The sequence below is a fragment of the Bos javanicus genome, chromosome 6 (genome assembly GCF_032452875.1).
Source record: "Bos javanicus breed banteng chromosome 6, ARS-OSU_banteng_1.0, whole genome shotgun sequence".
In the NCBI taxonomy this organism is placed as follows: domain Eukaryota; kingdom Metazoa; phylum Chordata; class Mammalia; order Artiodactyla; family Bovidae; genus Bos; species Bos javanicus.
In genome coordinates this window covers 16,770,441-16,791,392 of record NC_083873.1, presented here as the reverse complement: position 1 = coordinate 16,791,392, position 20,952 = coordinate 16,770,441, and the positions used below count along the sequence as shown (strand labels likewise).

Sequence of the window (20,952 nt, the reverse complement as noted above, 5' to 3'; positions counted from 1 at the left end):
GCAACTAGAATTTCATGTAAAAACATTCCCAAGTCATTTATTATGTGCTTCAACTACTGGGCAAGTTTCTTTCCACCGAGGGTTAAAAAGCTGCTCCTTAGTTGATTTTTTTTTCTTTTAAGTTGACTATTTTTTAGAGCAGTTTTAGGTTCATAGCAAATTTAGTTGATTTTTTAAGAATGTTCTCTAAGCTGCCTGACTTAGGACTTTCCTGATAAGTCAGTTGGTAAAGAATCTGCCTGCAATGCAGGAGACCCTGGTTCAATACCTGGGTCAGGAAGATCTACTGGAGAAGGGATAGGCTACCCACTCCAGTATACTCAGGCTTCCCTGATGGCTAAGCTGGTAGAGAATCCGCCTGCAATGCGGGACACCTGGCTTCGATCCCTGGGTTGGGAAGATCCCCTGGAGAAGGGAAAGGCCACCCACTCCGGTATTCTGGCCTGGAGAATTCCATGGACTGTATAGTTCATGGGGTCACAAAGAGTCAGACATGACTGAATGACTTTCACTTTCACTTCTAAGCTGCCCGGAGGGCAGAAATTGTGACATTTTAATATCTGCGCTGTTACCTTCAAAAACACATACCCTAGTAAAATGGTAACATTTTTTAAATGCCAGGAATTTTACATTCATTAACTCACTTAATTCTCACAAATTTCTATGAGATAAGTACTATCTTTATTTCTCTTTAACAGGTGAAGAAACTAAGGCACAGAAAGGTAAAGTAATTTTTCCAGATTTACACAACTCTGCCTTAAGAGGTTGTGCTCTTAATACAATTATGCATTGGTGAATGAATGCATCTAGAAATAGGGAGGGCTGGTGATGAATATTTCTATCCTCATTATCATTTGGTTTATACTCCTCATTAATAAATGACCTCCAGAATGTATACAAACTTGGACTAAATGTAACTTATTTAAAGATGATTTTGTACACCTACCAGATAAAACTAGGCAATGTGAAGCATATAGTGTCTTTCTAAAAGGGCAAAAAATATTTTACGATTACACTGGGTTATTGTACTATAATTGCTAATGTCTTAACTCATGGAAGAAATTCTTCTTCCTCTATAAAGTTACATTGCAATCATTTGCATTTTCTTCGAGAAAATGGCAAACATGTTGACTTAGAATAATGATGGCCATTATAAGAAAATTTTGATATGCCCTTTGTAGGTGGCTCAGACGGTAAAGCGTCTGTCTACAATGTGAGAGACCTGGGTTCGATCCCTAGGTTGGGAAGATTCCCTGGAGAAGGAAATGGCAACCCACTCCAGTACTCTTGCCTTGAAAATCCCATGGACGGAGGAGCTTGGTGCAGGCTACTATCCATGGGGTCGCAAAGAGTCGGGCACGACTGAGCAACTTCACTCAGTTTCACTAAGGGTAAGAATAGAAGATCCCCTGGAGGAGGAGATGGCAACTTGCTTCAGTATTCTTGCCTGGAAAATTCCATGGAGCAGTCTGGTGGATCACACAGTCCATGGGGTCGCAAAGAGTCAGACACAACTGAGTGACTGAGGGCACACAAGGGTAAGAACTCCATAGGAAATGGAATACACCCCTAAAGAGGACTCTCATTTACTGTGTAACCATAAAAAGAGCTACGGAGTCTGCTTCTTCAAAGAACCTACAACAGGATGCACTAATATCATAACTCATGGTTTAATGCAAACAAGAAATGCTGCCAGGGAACAATACAAACTTTGTTTAGACTTTCAAAGAATAACTATGGTAGCCAGAATTATTTTTTTTTTAATGGTTAAGCCCCTGGAACCAGACGAAATACATGCTGAGATTTTGAAGCATGGGAGACAAATGCTTAGGTATCTGCATAACATCCTTCTTAAAATATGAACATCGAGGGACTAAAACTTGATCCTTTTTTTCCTTTGATTTTATGTTTTGTTAAAATAATCTTTTAACGTAAAAGGAAGCAAAACATTGCATCCATAATCCTATCACTCTATAACTGTTTTCATTTTGTCCTGTTTCCTTCTAGTCTCTTAAATTTATGCTTACATATTTCAAGCAATTGTAAACTTATTACATAGTTTGACGTACTGATTTTTTATTATTTTATACTGCATGTTTGGTTTTACACAGTATTTGTGTCTTATAAATAGTTTATCATCTACCAAAGTCAGGTCTGATCATTTGTTTAACCTGCCCCAAATTGTTGAATACTTACATTGTTTCCAAACTTTGCTATTAAAGATAAATTAAACATCTATGTAAATATTTCTAAGTTGCTTTCCAAACAGGATCTGAGCTTTATCTGCTTTTCCAGGCACCTACTCTGTTACTTTTTCCCAACTTCATCAGCATTGTATATCACAATCTTAATTACTTTTGTGGCTATTTTAATGAGTACAAATAAGAACTTCCTAAAGTTCAGTTCTACATTTATCCCTTGTAAGGTTAAATAGGTATCCAGCAAGATTTTAAAGCTAAAAAGTGAATAAGGCTGTTTCCTGAATGAAGCAAGGCAAGATAAAAAGAAGGAAAAGTGACTCATAGCATTGTACCTTTCTAAAAAGTTATAATAAAGAAAATACACTCAAATTCAGATTCGGAGGTTATGAAACATTCTATTATTGTTCAAATTTAGCTTCCCAGGTTATGGTAAAGTAATGTTACAGATGAAACATTGTACAACTTTGAGTACCAAGGCCAAGCAGTGGGATTCTGGAAGACATTAATTCATTCAATTAACATTTAGTGAAGATTTACTACATGTTTTACTCTGAGCAGTGTTTCCTGGGATATAAAGATGAAATAGATATGACAGGTGCCTGTGCCCAGAGAGCTTATTTTTGAGTGAGAAAAGAGATATCTACATAAATAACTTAAAAGGATATCTAATTGAGATGGAACTTTTTTCTTTGAGCAAAATTTTCTTCATAAAGAGGCATAATAAATAGAAATCAAAGGAGAGTCTTAATGAAGAATAAAGCATACATCATATAGTGTATTAGTATTTTCTAGCATATGAGGACAGAATATTATTAATCTCATGCTGCTGCTGCTGCTGCTGCTGCTAAGTCGCTTCAGTCGTGTGCGACTCTGTGCGACCCCATAGACGGCAGCCCACCAGGCTCCCCCGTCCCTGGGATTCTCCAGGCAAGAACACTGGAGTGGGTTGCCATTTCCGTCTCCAATGCATGAAAGTGAAAAGTGAAAGTGAAGTCGTTCAGTCGTGTCCAACTCTTCACGACCCCATGGACTGCAGCCCACCAGGCTCCTCCATCCATGGGATTTTCCAGGCAAGAGTACTAGAGTGGGGTGCCATTGCCTTCTCCGTATTAATCTCATGAGTTTCCTCAAATAGTTACAGCTACATTACTTAATTGTTGTACATAATACAGTATAAAAAGTACATATACAGAGAAATATATCAGAAAAGTATAGACCAAAAAAAGGAATTAAGTTTTATGTGTATGTGTGTGTGTGCATGTAGAGAAATAGTCTCGTGTTTATTGGATATTTTATTCATCTGTTTCTGAATGCATCTCATATTCACAAGTACTAGGGACATTATAAAGATGGTAATAAACAAAAATAGCAGCCAACATCTTAACTACAGGTAGATTGATGGATTTTTCTTTATTATACTTTAAATTCCCAGTGCATTACTCCCAAATGACAATTTGTGCATTTAAGCTAAAAATAAGTTGAACTGCCTTTTGAGAAGGATGACACTACTTTCTTTCTTTTTAAACCAGACACTCACTCAAGGCTTTTACAATTATTTCAGGTACAGCTATTCAGGGGCGATTTGAAAGAATACTTGAAGGTAGAAAGGAATGTAGTTTCCTTACAAAACTGAGTGCTAAAGAGAAACAGGTCATTTAGTAGTAATACTGCTCCCTGTCACTTCAATCACAATGGGAATGTAAAATGAGTTATTGCTTAAAAATTTTAGCACAGTATAATTTTACATTCACCTTGTCAATATATATTTGTTTCCTTTAAGTACTACATTTTCAGAAAGAACTCATCTAAACAGAAGATGAAAATAATTGCAATTGCCCCCTTATCCTTAGGTTCGTTTTCTTTAGTTTCAATTGTTTAGTCACTAAGTCGTGTCCAACTCTTAGCGACCCCATGGACTGTAGCCTTCCAGGCTCCTCTGCCCATGGGATTTTCCAAGCAGGAATATTGGAGTGGATTGTCATTTCCTTCTTCAGGGCATCTTCCTGACCCAGGGATTGAACCAACGTTTCTTATATCACCTGCATTGGCAGGTGGGTTCTTTACCACTGAGCTACCCAAGGTTTCAGTTATCCATGGTCAACTAAGGTCTGAAAATATCAAAAGGAAAATTCTAGAAACAAACAGTTCTAAACTGGGTACTGTTTTGAGTAGCATGCTAAAATCTGATGTCATCCTGCTCCATTGCGCCTGGGACATCAATTATCCCTTTGTCCAGCATATCCTGCCAGCTAGTCACTTCGTAGCCAGGCTACATTATCAGATCGACTGTCTGAGCATCACAGTGCTTGTGCTCGAGTAATCCTTACTTTACTTAATATTCACTCAGCCATGCCCAACTCTTTGCAACCCCATGGACTGTAGCCTGCCAGGTTCCTCTGTCTATAGAATTTTCCAGTCAAGAATTCTGGAGTGGGTAGCCATCCCCTTCTCCAGATGATCTTCCTGATTCAGGGATTGATCCTCAGTTTCCCATATTGCAGGTAGATTCTTACTGTCTGAACCACCAGGGAAGCCCATTCTACTTAATAATGGCCACAAATGTGAGCAGTTCAGATAGTCTCTTATTGTATCTAATTTCTACATTAAACTTCATCATAGGCATGCACATATAGGAAAAAAACTGGTGTACATAGTGCTTAGTACTCTCCTCCATTTCAGGCATCCACTATGGGTCTTGGAACATACTCCTTGCAGATAAGAAGGCGAGGCTGCTGCCTAGAACATGCACCAGCAGCAAATGAAATGAGTGATATTGAACAAAACATGGTGTCAGTCTTAAGGCTATTCTCCTACCTCTGGAGTTGGTGTGGTTGGTGCATATGTGTAATAAAGACTAAAAATGGGCAGCACTGGTCACTGATACCTCTTTAAAACACTGGATGGACTGGGTCTTTCCTCCTGACAGTGACACTTCACAGAAGCATCTCAGTGGCCGCTGGTGTTTCCTCTCCTGCAGGCAGTCATGGTGGGCAGGGGGGCAACCTTTTGTGAGGCTTCAGGGCTTGAGAAGCTTTGGCAGCTATTGGGTAGATAACCCTTGGTAGAGGAGGATTCTCTGAAGGCAGTGAAGTGCCCACGGGGACTTCCAGCTAGAACTATCTGGGAAAGAGTCAGGAAAATGGGGTTTCTGTTCTCCATTTCTATTTATTCTCTTTCTCTAGAGACTTCCCTGATGGTTCAGCAGTAAAGAATCCACCTGCAATGCAAGAGATGCAGGAGATGTGGGTTGATCCTTGGGTTGGAAAGAGTGCCTGGGGGAGGAAATGGTAACCCACTTCAGTATTCCTGCCTGGAAAAAAATCCCATGGATAGGGGAAGCTGGGCAGGCATGGAGTTGCAAAGAGTTGGGCATGACTAAGCAGGCAAGCAATTCAGCGTAGTTTAGTCTCCCACACTAGTCCCTAATGCAAGTGAAGTGAAGTCATTCAGTCGTTTCCGACTCTTTGCGACCCCGTGGACTGTAGCCTACCAGACTCCTCCATCTGTGGGATTCTTCAGGCAAGAATACTGGAGTAATTGCCATTTCCTTCTCCAGGAGATCTTCCCAACACAGGGATCAAACCTGGGTCTCCCCCATTGCACGCAGACGCTTTACCATCTGAGCCACCAGGGAAGCTCAATGCAAGTGAGGATGAACACAAATTCGGCTGAACACAGGAGGTAGAAAATGACCAACATATTTGACCTTGAAATTTCTAGAATGTATCATTTTACTGCACACAAACAAAAAGAATAAGACTCCTACCCCTAACTTTAAAGTGTCACTCATGCTCTAAATAAATTCTTTTCAGACACTTTAAAAAATGTGGCTACTAGAAAGTTCATATTTACATTTATGGCTTGTTTTTGGAGCTCGTTCTATGTTTCTATCAAACAGCATTGATTCAAACTATAAAATTCTGTAATTATTATAAGGCATGATAAACAAATGCATTTAGAAGCAGAGGATGAGCACATCAGTATTCAAGCAAGTCAACGTACAGCGAGACTTCAGAATGGAGAGGCCCACTGTGGTGTTAAAATCCATCACCAGACTCTGCCAAGTTCTGCCAAGACTCTGCCAAGGTGGAAGGCAGAGGGCAGATCTGAAGCAGAGGCTGCCGAAGGGCTGGGGGAGCCACAGTCAGGGTGGGGCTAGAGGCTGACTCTAGCAATCTCCTAACCCATCTCCTTGCCACCCACCCACCTCCAACAGTCTCCGAAAAACAAGGCCAGCTTATAAATTCCTTCCCTTCGTTCTCGCCAAGGCTGTTCCATCGCACTGAGTGAGGGTCCCAGCCAAGATCTGGCTTTGCTGTTTGTCTGACCTCCCTTTCTACCACTCCAGCCACACTGAACTCTTTGTTCTCAGACACTAAGCAGGAGCCACCAGGGTCTTTGCATTTGGGCTTCTCTCCTGTGGACCATCTTCCCTCTGATATCCAGGGATTGAGTCTCACCTTCTTATCCTTAGCACAACTGTTCCCTTATTATAGCGGCTGTCCAGAATTCTACCCTAATTACCACCACTCCCGATGTCCACCTATATCTGACTTTGCTTCCTCTACTGCACTAATTACCACCTAAGATAAATTTTTTTCTTTTCTGTTTCCCCTACTAGGATTGCCATATTTGGGAAATAAAAATATAAGAAACCCAGTTAAATGTTAACTTTGGATAAACAACAAAGAGAAGAATTTTTAATTAAATGTATCCTAAGTATCAAATAGACATAGCACATGAAAAATGATGGGCTGTTTGTTTATCTGAAATTCAAATTTGATCAGGCATTTTATATTTTACCTGGTGCCCCGATTGCCCACCCCCTCTCCACCACCAGAATATGAACTTGGTTTCTCTTGTTTACTCCTCTTTCCACATTGCCTTGGAACTGTACCTTATGCATAATAATTGTTCAGTACATCTACATTGGAGGAATGAATGAATACAGGAGATGCAAATAATATACATTAAGTCGATATGGAAATGTGAAGCCTGTACAGGCCTGATGAGAGCTAGAGTCAGCAAGTCTCTGCTGGGAAACTGGAAAACACCAACAACTCTGGTGCAAGAGACAGCTCTTTGTCTCAGCTTTGGCAAAAGGCAACGGTGGGAAAAGAGACGGGGACCCAGAAAGAAGATGGGAGAGACACTGACCCAGCAGTTACACATCCACGTTCCGCAGGTCAGTCTAAAATAAAGTTGAAAAATAGAGGGACAGCCTGGGGTCAGTGAACGGCGGGAGGAGTCCCCTGAGAGGCAGGATGCTGAGAATGAGCAGAACGTCCACGGCTGCCAAGGGAAAGCACTGAGCCAGGACTCTGTCGGGGGAGAGTGGCTGCCTGGGGGACGGGAGGCTCCAACAGTTGTGCCTGTGAGTACGGGGACCCAGCCATTATAAACGTTTCCACCTATTCGGTTATCGCCCCTCTTCCATCTGCTCCTCCCCTCACCCTGTGTGCCTCAGTGAAGGGGGAAGAGCAGCTGGGACAATGCCAGATGTGTATTTATCATGTCATCTCAAGTTCCTCCAAGACCCTTCCAGAACCTACGTGTGTCATCATTTACCTTACAGACTCACTCTAACATCTGCATTTCCCTAAGCAGAAGCACTCACAGAATAGGCAACATGTACATACATGGTGGTGGTTTAGTTGCTCAGTCCTGTCTGACTCTTTGAACCCCATGGACTGTAGCCCACCAAGCTCCTCTGTCCATGGGATTCTCCAGGCAAGAATACTGGAGTGGGTTGCCATTTCCTTCTCCAGGGGATCTTCCTGATCCAGGAATTGAACCGGGTCTCCTGCATTGCAGGTGGCTTCTTTACCAACTGAGCCACCAGGGAAGCACATTCTGTCAAATGTTTTTTATGCATAAATTGATATGATCATATGGTTTTTCTTTTTTAATCTGCTGATGTGGAAAATTGCATTGATTGATTCTCAAATACTAAACCAACCCTGAATTCCTGGTATAAATGCCATCTGGTCATGATAAGCTACTGTTTTTACATAAAATTGTTGTTAGGTATTCACAGGGGATTGATTCCAGGACTCCCAGGGATACGAAAATCCAGAGATGCTCAAGTTCCACGTAGTCAGTCCTCTGTATCTGAGGGGTCCACATTGGCAGAGTTAACCAACTGCACATCAAAAACTATTATCAGATTTGATTTACTAACATTTTGCTTAGAAATTTTGCATTTATGATCATGAGAAGCTCAGTGCTTCTCATCAAATTTTGCATTATGATCATAGTATTTTTGAGGGGAGGGGCGGGTAATGTCTTGTCTACTTTTGAAATAATAACACTGCTGACCTCACATAGAAATGCTGACAAAAAAAAATTTTGCCTGTAAGATGATTATCACTAGTTGAGTTTATGCTAGGTTGTTTTATTCTTGTCTGACTCTTTGCAACCCTATGAACTGTAGCCCTCCAGGCTCCTCTGTCCATAGGATTCTCCAGGCATGAATACTGGATTGGGTTGCCATGTCTTCCTCCAAGGGATTTTCCCGACCCGGGGATTGAACCCACATCTCTTATGTGTCCTGCATTGGCAGGTGGGTTCTTTTCCACTAGCACCACCTATTAATTTCAGACAAAGTAGATTTCAAAGCAAAGAACATTACCAGGAATATGGAAGATCATTTCAATGGGGTCAATTCATCAAGAGGGCATAGAAATCCTAAATTTTGATGTACCTAATAATACAGCTTCAAAATATGTAAACAAAAACTGATAGAACTGCAAAGAGAAACAGACAAATCCATGATTATGGTTGGAGTTTTCAATACCCCTCATTCAGTAATTAATAGAGCAAGTTAAATATAAAATCAATAGGACTTAGACAACTTGAACAATATTATCATTGATAATATGGGGGATCTTATTTCTTATTATCTTATATGGGGGATCCTATTTCTCTGACCATGGATCAAACCCATGCCCCCTGCAGAGGAAGCACAGAATCTTAACCACTGGACTTCCGGGGAAGTCCTGGGGCAATGTTTTAGTCGAAAGCAGCCAAGCGAGCCGTTCTTGATAGATGAAGAAACACACTCAGAGAGGGAAAGTACCTTTTTCAGAAACAAAATGCTGCAAAGAGGCAGATGTGAGATTAGAACCCAGGTCTTCCAATTCCCTTCTATTTGAATTTGTGTTCTAAGGAATTTGTGTTCCTTCTATTTGAATAACTTGTCTAAAGAATTCATTCATATTTATTGGGTTTCTTTTGTCTTTCATTTTTGCATAAAACAAGAAAGCGGCTTATTAGGAAGCCTCCAATCTAATTTAAGTTTTCTACTTCTGGTCCTGGGACACAGAGTAAATTGCTTGAGCTTCCATGCGGTTTAGCTTTTATTCTATTCAGTGTTCAGGGGCAGATTAGGTGCTTACCCTCTCTCAGGTTTAAAGGATTAAGATTTAGTTGTTCTTTTATTAGTAGCAGTTGTTGTTTTGTTGGACTAAAGATGTCAGTGGTGGCTCCGTGTTCCTCTGACATCTGATTAAACTTGCTTCAAGTCCCAATTTCACCCAGTATGGAAGCCCAGGACCTGTTCTGGGGTCCTGTGCTCAAGTTCTTGCATCTGTATGTCTTCTCTGTTTTGCTGCAGACCAGTGATTCTTCACCAGCTATCCAGGAAATTCACTCTTCTCAGGCCTTTTGTGAGCTCAGGGTTGAACACCTGGTGCTCCTGAAAGGTGTGTCATCACAGAGCACTCAGACTGCTAATCTCACCGCCTTCCCCTCTCTTCCGCTCCCACCTCACCTTCCTGCTTCCTTCTTACCACTTTCCTCAGCCACACTGGGAATTCAGCTTCACGCCCTCTCCTGCTGTTGCTGCTAAGTCGCTTCAGTTGTGTCCAACTCTGTGCGACCCCATAGACAGCAGCCCACCAGGTTCCCCCGTCCCTGGGATTCTCCAGGCAAGAACACTGGAGTGGGTTGCCATTTCCTTCTCCAATGCATGAAAGTGAAAAGTGAAAGTGAAGTCGCTCAGTCATGTCTGACTCTTGGCAACCCCATGGACTGCAGCCCACCAGGCTCCTCCGTCTGTGGGATTTTCCAGGCAAGAGTACTAATGTGGAGCAATTCAGTAGTTTGTAGCTCCTACTTGCATACTCAGTGCCTAGTGCTTCTTTTGTTTGTTTCCTGGAGGCAGAGGCTTTGTTACTCATGGAAGAGAAACAGAAAACTCTGACCAGTTGGGTTTGGTCGTACATCAGAGAACTGACATCCCTGTAGGGGAGTGCTGTCTTATTTATCCAATCAGCAAACTCCCTCCCTAAAATGAAAATCTCTTTGTCCTCCTTGGTAATATGAATAACAGTAGAAAAGTAGATGGTTCTATCAGTCAGAAACAATGAAAATATCTTATTTCAGATAATCTATTGAAATGGGTTTAACTGCTTAACATAATACTTAAGCTAAACCTAATAACCAAACATTCATTATACTTTTAAAAAAGTACAAATATCTAAAAATGTAAATAAGAAAACTTGATAGTTGTCTTATTGTCAATAATACTACAGTAAGGAGAAGGCAGTGGCACCCCACTCCAGTACTTTTGCCTAGAAAATCCCATGGGCAGAGGAGCCTGGTGGGCTGCAGTCCATGGGGTCGATAGAGTCAAGACACGACTGAGCGACTTCACTTTCACTTTTCACTTTCATGCATTGGAGAAGGAAATGGCAACCCACTCCAGTGTTCTTGCCTGGAGAATCCCAGGGACGGGGAAGCCTGGTGGGCTGCACAGAGGTGTCCACACACGACTCCCAAGGCCCTTCCTGAAGAATAAGAGAACTGGAAGTGATCCGGGAGGGAGACATTAGCAGGGGTCGCACAGGGTCTATGGGGTCGCACAGAGTCGGACACGACTGAAGCGACTTAGCAGCAGCAGCAAGGACTATTTCAGAAGTAAGTTTGTGGTTAACACTTTTTAATTGAGTTTTTGCACTGCTAATGCAGACAGAAATGTACAAAATATAATTTGAACAAAGAAATTCAAATGCAAAGATACAGCTAAGAATTTAGGGGTCACAGAAAACAGTTAAGTTGAGTTTATTTGGGTGAAATTTACACAAATGAGAAGAATGATCTGCCTTGAGCACACCCCTAAAAGGTCTAGGGAGAAGTACACACAGATGACGCCCCCCATCCCAATCCCGCCTGCTAATGTCTCCCTTCCGTCTCTTCCAGTTCTCTTATTCTTCAGGAAGGGCCTTGGGAGTCGCATGTGGACACCACAGCCTGCAAGCTCTGCCCACAGCTCCCTACCCTTAGCTGCTCCAGGCCACTCACAAGTAAATGGGTGCACATGCCAGCTGGTGGTTCACCCTTGGGAAAATGGATCCGAGGAAGAGGCCACTACAGACGATGGAAGCAGACTCAGCACAGCTAGGGCAGGAATTCTTGGGTCCTGGGTACCTGGGCTGTGATCTCCAAGTGGGGAGCTGAGCTCTGAGATGGCTTATCTCCTAGGCCCTGTGGACTCCTCACTCTGGGGTGGGGGACACACCATTAGAGGGACAAAGAGGAGCAGAGGAGCACTGCCTGGGTCTAAGGAAAACACTGTCTAGTATTCCCTCTTAAATAACTTATAAAAGGTGTGAAAGTTGCCAAAACCCAGCCAGGGAGCATGATGTCACAGTGTGGGGTGGGCTTCTCTTTTCTGTGTATCAGAGAAATTATTCTGTATGAGCACTCTTATGGAGAAAAACAGATTAAGAACAAAGGCTTATGTTTCAGGAAGACAAAATATCAAAATGGATGAAGGGGGTACGTGATGCAGAGGAGTTTGTTAGGACTGGGATAAGTCAGAAACAACACACTTGCTCAGCTCCAGTGTCTTACACGAATCTCTCCTAAATTAGATAATTAGTGTTTACTGCAACTTTCCACATGACTGGGGTTGCTAGAAAAGGAACCACAGTGGTAATAGCTAATTAGCATCTGGCATTCCCCTTGCTGGGAAATGAGGAGGAGGGGACCTATGTGTATCCAATAACAAGGAAACTCAAAAGCGGTGTTGGATGTTTGGGGAAAGACACTCACTCTGGATGTAGATAGGAAAGAATGAAGCCCCAGGCATGATCAGCAGCTACCTTAGAACCAGGAGAGAGGGAATTAGGCTGACGGCAGCAACATGAAAGACAGACGATGAAATGGAAGAAATGGGTTCTTAGTGACGAAGCTTAGGTGTCAAGGCTGCAGGCTGTGTTAGTGCTGGATTTCCACGTTGTGAACTGAACGTCACTCAGTCGTGTCTGACTCTTTGTGACCCCATGGACTATACAGTCCATAGAATTCTCCAGGCCAGAATACTGGAGTGGGTAGCCTTTTCCTTCTCCAGGGGATCTTCCTGACCCAGGAATCGAACCGGGGTCTCCTGCATTTCAGGCGGATTCGTTACCAACTGAGCTATGAGGGAAGCCCTGGAATTCCACGTTACAGACCAATAAATACCTTTATTTAATAAATTGGCTCTGTTAAGTATTCTATGACTTGCAATATAACATGGCTTTGATAATATACCCACTTTTAAAGTTCAAAATCCCAGCTAATTTCTTTTTTCCTAAGTACAATTACTAATAGTAAGTTGATGTATTACTCTTTTCACTTGGGAAAATATGTGCCTAATTATTCATGGAAATGGTAAATGGTTATGTCTAATGGGAAAAATTGGACATAGTTTTCAAAAAAGATCAGTGAAGAATAGTAGAAAGAGACAATGGCTCTTATAAACATTCATTTACATACTCTGGAGGTTTCTGAGTCATGGAGTTCCTAATGCTCCCAAATCAAAGTGGAAAATAGTGTTTCCTTATTTAATAGTGTTTTAAATTAAACAGTTACCTTCATTACTTCCTTTATTTTGTCCAATTAAACTTTGCAGTAAACATGACAATCCTTATTTGACAAATGAGGAAACTAAATTCAGAGAAGGAAAGTAACTTGTCTAAGACCATACAAATACTGAACGACAGACCTGGGATTCCCTGAATTTAAAATCCATATTCTTGACAGTTGTAGCAGACTGACTGACTTTGAAGTTGAAATCTACTACAAACACCTTGGTGACCATAGGCAAAATATCCTTTCTGTGCCTTGGTTTCCTCATTAATGCAGTGGAGATAATAATAGTATCCACTTCACAGCACTGCTGTGAGGAATAAGTGGGGTAAACTTAGGAAGCGCTTGACAGTCAATGCTGAATACATGTTAGTAAATATTACACACTGCTCTCTTCTATTGTCTGTGTTAGGCAGAGAAGACACAGCCGGTTGAAAAGGAAATTTGATCTCTCCTAAATTAACCCCACTGATGCTGTTTCATGGTTCCTCTGTGGCTCAGATGGCAGAGAATCTGCCTGCAATGTGGGAGACCCAGATTCGAGCCCTAGGTCAGGAAGATTGCCTGGAGAAAGGAAAAGCAACCCCCTCTAGTATTCTTGTCTGGAGAATCCCATGGACAGAGAAGCCTGGTGGTTGCAGAGTCAGACACAGCTGAGCCACTAACACACACATATACACATGCTGTTTCACAGTTGGATAATGGTTCCTATCCCCTTGGCAATGTCACCTGGTATGGAACAGGTGTGGGTGCGTGTGTTTGAGTGTGTGCGTGTGTGCGCTCAGTCATGTCCGACTCTTTGCAACCCTATGGACTATAACCCACCAGGCTCCTCTGTCCATGGGATTCTCCAGGCAAGAATAGTGGAGTGGGTTGCCACTTCCTCCTCCAGGGATCTTCCCCACCCAGGGAACAAACTCACATCTCAATGTCTCCTGCACTGGCAGGCAGATTTTTTACCACTGAGCCACCTGGGAACTGGGTAAAGCCACTATAATTGTCAAAATAAGTTATTTCATTGAAGCCTTATTTTTAATGCAAATCTCAAAATCAACAGTGTCATTCAGAGATCAGATCTAATGATAAAAGAACAGGCTTTGTGATTTATATCAACTAACTATTTTAGTGGTAAGAAATTTGCAAAAAAAAAAAAAAAGAGTAGTCTAGGTCCTATAGTGGTTTATAATATGGTGTTTTAGAAACAAAATTCTAAGACCAAGGTTGTCTAACTTGATCTGGAAGTACTGCAATGTGGTGGTATTTTCCCTTCCCTTTGCCAACTGCTGTTCACTATTTAAGCTGCACCTAAAGTCGAAAGGAGATCCAACCAGTCCATTCTGAAGATCAGCCCTGGGTGTTCTTTGGAAGGAATGATGCTAAAGCTGAAACTCCAGTACTTTGGCCACCTCATGCGAAGAGCTGACTCATTGGAAAAGACTCTGATGCTGGGAGGGATTGGGGGCAGGAGGAGAAGGGGACGACAGAGGATGAGATGGCTGGATGGCATCACTGACTCGATCGACGTGAGTCTGAGTGAACTCCGGGAGATGGTGATGGATAGGGAGGCCTGGCGTGCTGCAGTTCATGGGGTTGCAAAGAGTCGGACACAACTGAGCGACTGAACTGACTGACTGACTGAAAGTCACCTATTCAGGGAAGCATTCCTTGCCTTTTTGCACCAGGACAGGCTGCCCTGTGCTTCTCTGCTGTAGTGCTTGCTTAACAGTATTGCCATTTAACAGATTTTTAGTGTACCTGTTCATATCATGTCTCTATCCCTCTATTGGCTGAAATTCCATGAGGGCAGAGACTACTTTAATGTCAGTGCTCAGATGTGCCTTGCACTTACTAGTAAGGACTGAAAAAAGATTTGTTGAATGAAAGATTGAAGAAACTGGCAAATAATCAACGAATACATTTAACGTAAGATGTTTCCCCCCCAAATCATTAGGTTATATATGTAGTTTAATTTGATTTAGTAAATAATATTTTGGTGATCCTATCTATAAAATATAGTGCCTTTTCAATTAAAATGGAATATAAGTGGACTTGAAGTCATAATTCAGTCAAAGATATTTGCCTTCTTGTTGCTTTGTTTTGCAACATCCTGTGATCAGGTTTCTTTGCTCTCATACCCAGTCCTATTGGATTTCCCCACCAATCCCATTTCCTCAATTATTTATTCTTACCTCTCCCAGTATCTTCATTTAGTAGGATGGTAACGAGTATTAAAATTTATAGCAACATGCCTAAATGAAGTCAAGGGAAAGTGTATTTTTTTTAAAATTACCATCGTTTTTTAAATTTCAAGTCAGGAAGCATTACATTACTTCTGTCAACCAACTTTTTATTCCCTTCTACAGGAACTTAAATTTAATTATATAAAGGACAGAAATATCTTTTGTTTCTCTCAATAGGTAAAATTAAGTGAAAAGTTTCTTTAAGAGTAAGCTTATATATAAAATTGCCTCTGAGTATATGCATAGAACTCAGAGATGATGTGATTTTACTATATTAAATACCTGTAGATGAATGGCCAACAGGCAGATGAAAAGATGCTCAACATCACTAACCATCAGGGAAACACAAATCAGAACCACAAGGAGATATCTCACGGTGCCTGTCAGAACAGCCATCGTCAAAAAAGACACAAAGTAACAAGCGTTGGTGAGGATGCGGAGAAAAGGGAATCTTGTGCTCTGTTGGTGAGACTGTAAATTGGTATAGCCACCATGGAAAACAGGATGGAGGATCCTCAAAAATTTAAAAATAGAACTACCACATGATCTAGGAATTCCACTTCAGGGAATATATCCAAAGGAAATGAACACGCTAACTTAAAAAGACACCTACATCCCATGTTCACAGCAAAATTATTTACAGTAGCCAAAACATGGAGACAGCCCTAGGGTCCATCGACGATGAGTGGATAAAGAAGTGACGGTGTATGCACAATGCAATACTATTTAGCCATAATAAACAAGGAAATCCTGCCATTTGTGACAACATGGATGAACCCTGAGGGCATTATGCTAAGTAAAATAAGTCAGACAGAGAAAGATTAAAATACTTTATGATCTTACCTTTATGTGGAATCTAAAAAAAAAAAAAAAACCAAACTCATAGAAAGAGATAAGATCTGTAGTTCTCAGAGGTCGGGGTTGGAGGTTTTGGGGAAGGAAGAATTGAAGGAAGGTGACCCACCTGGGAAGGTGACCTTCACCAAAGGTACAAACTTCCAATTTATAAGACACTGGAGATGTAAGGCACAGAACGATGCCTATAGTTACCACTGCTGTACGATGTATATGAAAGTTGTTAAGAGAGTAATCCTGAGTGCTCACTATAAGGAGAAACATTTTTTTTCCATTTCTTCTTATTGTATCTACATGAAATGATGGATGTTAGCTAAATTTATTGTGGTAATCATTTCATTATATATGGAAGTCAAACCTTTATGCTGTATACATTATCTCAATAAAACTAGAAAAAAGAGAAATATCCTACAATAGGAAAGCAATGATGCTGCTTCAAGAAGAAAGAAAACATCCTATTTTCATAGTTATCAGAGAAAACACAATTATGTATTATTAGAACTATAATGTACACAGTTACCAACTTTCAAAGATAGAAAAATTAATAAAAATAATTTAATTCTCTACTTTAACCAGCAAAGTAGTAAACTGCTGTAACACACTTTCCCCAAGCTATTAATTAATCTCAAATAAAAAATCAGTCACTTTATTTACACTATATATCTTTTCTTAAAGTGTAAAATTGGAAAGTTATAAATACATTTGGTAATAGATCACTGGGTAAATTTAAGCTAACTAGACAGGAAATAAACAGAACTATAATATATTCAAATCCTTCAGGAATTTAACTCAGACATTTTAATGATAAAGTCAAGGTTGCAAAAGAGAAGAGTTTTATTTAGTGGTTGCAGAAAATGAATCAGGAATAAAAAAGTATTGAGTTCATTGTATACAGCTTACTGTATAGACTTGAATAAACAGCTTGACCTTTGAAAGTCTGAGGGCTTCCATTTATCTGCTCTCTAGATATGCTTACAATAAAAATGCCATTAGAAGTATGCTGTGAGGATTAATGTCAGTGAAAAACTGTGAGACTCATGGATAAGAGATGAAAAGGAACTCTAAATACCATAGCCATAAACTAATTAAATTTTAATGTTACTTAAAAAAATCACATAGTTATCTGGGATAGATTCATGGATGATACATTAATATCAATATTTTATTTATATTGTATTTGAAGTTTTAGATATAATAAACCCTAGCAAGCATTTGAAAAATACATGAAACAAGATCATCCGATACTTATCTTTTGCTTTGGAAACAATCCGTATGATTCTGGGTCCTCAGAAAAATTCTAGCCTGCTTAGACAAAATAATTTGTTCTTAATCCTGAAACTCTAATGTTAATTTTATGGTAACAGAGATAAGGATGTGAACTAAGGGTTGCACAAAGCAGACCTGTAATGTCCCCTAATTATCCCTAGCCCTCTTCTCCTATGGCATTTGCACAGTGCTGGGCACCGCTTGCTATTCAAATACATTGTTATTATGATGATTTATTCCTAATGCAAAAATGTGGAAACAGTAGAAAAATTCAGGGTTCTAATAACATGTTAAGAGTGGAGATGTTTAAAGTTCTGAGATATACATATATATATGTATATACATACAAAAAATTACAGCCAGCCATTTATTGTGTTGAGCATTATTTAGTCTAAAAATATTTTTATCACAAAATTATTTTGAAGCCCACTTTCCAGTATATCTGAGAAGCAGAGTTTAATTGACAAACATTCAGTTATATGGGCTTCCCAGGTGGCACAGTGGTAAAGAATCTGTCTGCCAATGCTGGAGATGCAAGAGATGCAGGTTCAATCCCTGGGTCTGGAAGATCCCCTGGAGTAGGAAATGGCAACCCACTGCAGTATTCTTGCCTGGAAAACTCATGGGCTGAGAGCCTGGTTGGGTTATAGTCTATGGGGTCACATAGAGTTGAGTACGATTGAGCATGTACACATGCAGATATGTATCTCTTCATGTATGTATTATGTGCCTGAGTGTGTATGTAAGGGGGGGGGGAATGAATCAAATAGCATAAATAAAATGTTTTTAATATCTTTGAACCAACGAGATCTATTTGTGAGAATTAACAAAAGTTTCTGTGCTAAATAAATTAGCCAGAGGCAAAGAAGGCAACATTTATTTCTTTTTAGGTAAGACCTAGCATTAAGTTTTCCCTAATTGCTTTGGCTATTGGAAACAAGTTCCAATTATGGAAACAACTGCTTTTAGAATTGGGAACAGAGAATGGAAAAGAGACACCTGTGACTTTTTGTGGATGCACAGTATCTCTAAGAGACTTAGATATAAATTAGAACAGCCCCTTCCCTCACTCTACAATGAAGCCACCTTGAGCCCATACAGGAAGAAGTTTCAAAGGCTGCACATGAGCTGTAAGAGCACAGAGTGTCTGACCCCAGACAGTGCTCCTCCAAGACCCCACACGGGTGAGTGAGGTTTCAAAGAGGTGTGAGAAATGTCTTTCTCTTTTCTAAGGTACTTGTATTCCTACTACTGGGAATGGGGTGCATTGTGACTGGAGACATAGCAGGTAGCGCAGAAATATTTTACCTTCTCGTGTGAGTTTACACCTTCATTTTCTTCCTGGCTTCTCGTCCTGTTAGAGGGTAAGCCTAGGGCTCATTTGTTGCAATTCTTGAAGTGTTATACCATGAGTACTACAGATAGTTGATAATATTTATTGAGTACCTATTACATTATGTTCACTTTAGACATATTATCTCATTAATATTGCAAAGTCTATATTAATATTTTATACTGGAGCCTTAGAAACATTAAGTAACTCACACAGAGGAGGACAAAGACTTGAAGCTTCCTCTCGCAGACTGCAGAGACCACACACTACACTGTCTCCCGCTTTTTACAGAAGAGTGTTTAGTAACCCTTGATAGATTATAAGGCTGCTGCTGCTGCTGCTAGAAGGGGCTAGATTGGAGTTTAATGCCATGTTACTGCTTCTGTAAGTCTGTTTTCCTAATACGATCTGAAGAATTGGAGGACCATTACAAAAATAAGAAATATTCAGATTAACAATCAAGTTGACCAAAACTGAAAGGAAAGTAATGTAAAAAAAAAAAAAAAATCACCATCAAGTGACTGGCCAAAGTCAATCACCTCAATCTGAATGGATGGAAAATATTTTAGTGGAAGACAAGTAAAATATTTGCTTAATACAGTCATTTTCTTTCTCTCTTATAATAGAGAAGTTTCTAAACATTTTCTAGTTATTTGCCATGTTTCTGATAGCTTAGAAATAACATCCTTCCTTAACCAGTACTTGAAAATGATCTAAGCATCAAAAGTTCCTCTCTGGAAAAAAATGAAATTGTATCATGCAAAGAAGATATTTTCTCTAGACAGTTTAAGAACATCAAGGTGCTTAAAAAATTATTAATGTGATTCTAGGCTCTCTTTCTAGAGAAATAAATTTTAGAGAACCAAGGCAAAGTTCATAGCTCTAAGTGTAAATTATCGATATTACTCTATTTTCAACTTTGTTTTTACTGTCTAAATGACCTGCTACTTCAGTGATGTGGACTTCGGTTTTTTTGTACTTTATTGTCCTAAGATGATATAGCAAATATTATAGGTGTTAGATAATGGCTATCATTAAAAGAAATTCTATAAACAAAGTTTTAATTAAGTTATATGAATTAAAAACAAATCTTGAACTACATTTTGCTGATATCTTCATAAAAGTATGAAATCATTTAGCTTCCCTAGATTTTACAGAAAACCCTTAAAAATGCCACAAAGATGTATAACAAGACATAAAGCTGCAAATATTAACTATTTCCTTGAAATATAATTTAAACTTGGTGACTAGGACAAGAAAATGTCACATTCCTTTCTCTTGCTAAGGAAATTGCATACTTCCTTTGAAAAAAGAAAGAACACATAGTCTTCATAAGCATATATGTGACAGTTTTAAACTTGCGGACTTGTTTTGTTTCAGGGTAAAGTTTTCTATAAATTTTCATGATTATCTCAAAGATGAAACAAAGAAGTAAAAGCAAAACATTAACCTTACGTGTACAAATATTATAAACAACATTTACATTATATTTTGTCCTTTCTAAATATTATCCTCTTATGTAATTTTCAAATTCATCATAGAATGAATATGCTTTCAAATTTTTATCTATGTTTCCCTCCATGATCTACAATATTCTAAATGGAATAGTAATCCTCTGTCTTTATCAGGATCTGGGAAGCAAACAGGTATGCATTTTACTGAGTGGAGAACGGCAGTGACACGGGCATTGAACTACTGATTAGTGCCCAGTGTTTGATTTATGGACCACAGGCTGCCGTAAGATTTGGTTAAGAACACTAATTTTACTTGGGAATCAAGGAATTCTGGAAATAGAGAGTCTCTTACAACAGAGGTCAATCAAATATCCAGGATTTCACTAAAATGAGCTGAAAAAAAAGTTTAATAGCAATATCAGACATGGATATAAGGGCTTTATGCCTATTTCCTCATTTAATCCTCACAGTAACCTTATGAGGTAGGAATTGCTAGTCTCCTTTTTAAAGATGAAGAAATTCAGGCCAGAGAATTCAAGGACTTTGTCAAAATTTACATTCTCTGAGCTGCAGATCCATGTTTTTAGTCACTCTGTAGGTTTTAAATTACCATTGTCTATGTCTCATTGGAGAAAAAAGATGGATGAGCTAGAAGAGGTCAAGAGGAGGTCTATTCTGTCTATAAGGGCTGGGCCCTTTATGATTTCAATTCAGAATGCCTGGATTTCAAGTCCTCTGGGAACAGAAGC

General features: G+C 39.8%; 1 protein-coding gene across 1 annotated transcript in view; it reads right to left on the bottom strand.

Annotated features, from left to right (window-relative positions):
• Positions 1 to 20,952, bottom strand: part of COL25A1 (collagen type XXV alpha 1 chain) — a 509,464-nt gene that overhangs the window by 92,431 nt on the left and 396,081 nt on the right. The window lies entirely within an intron of this gene.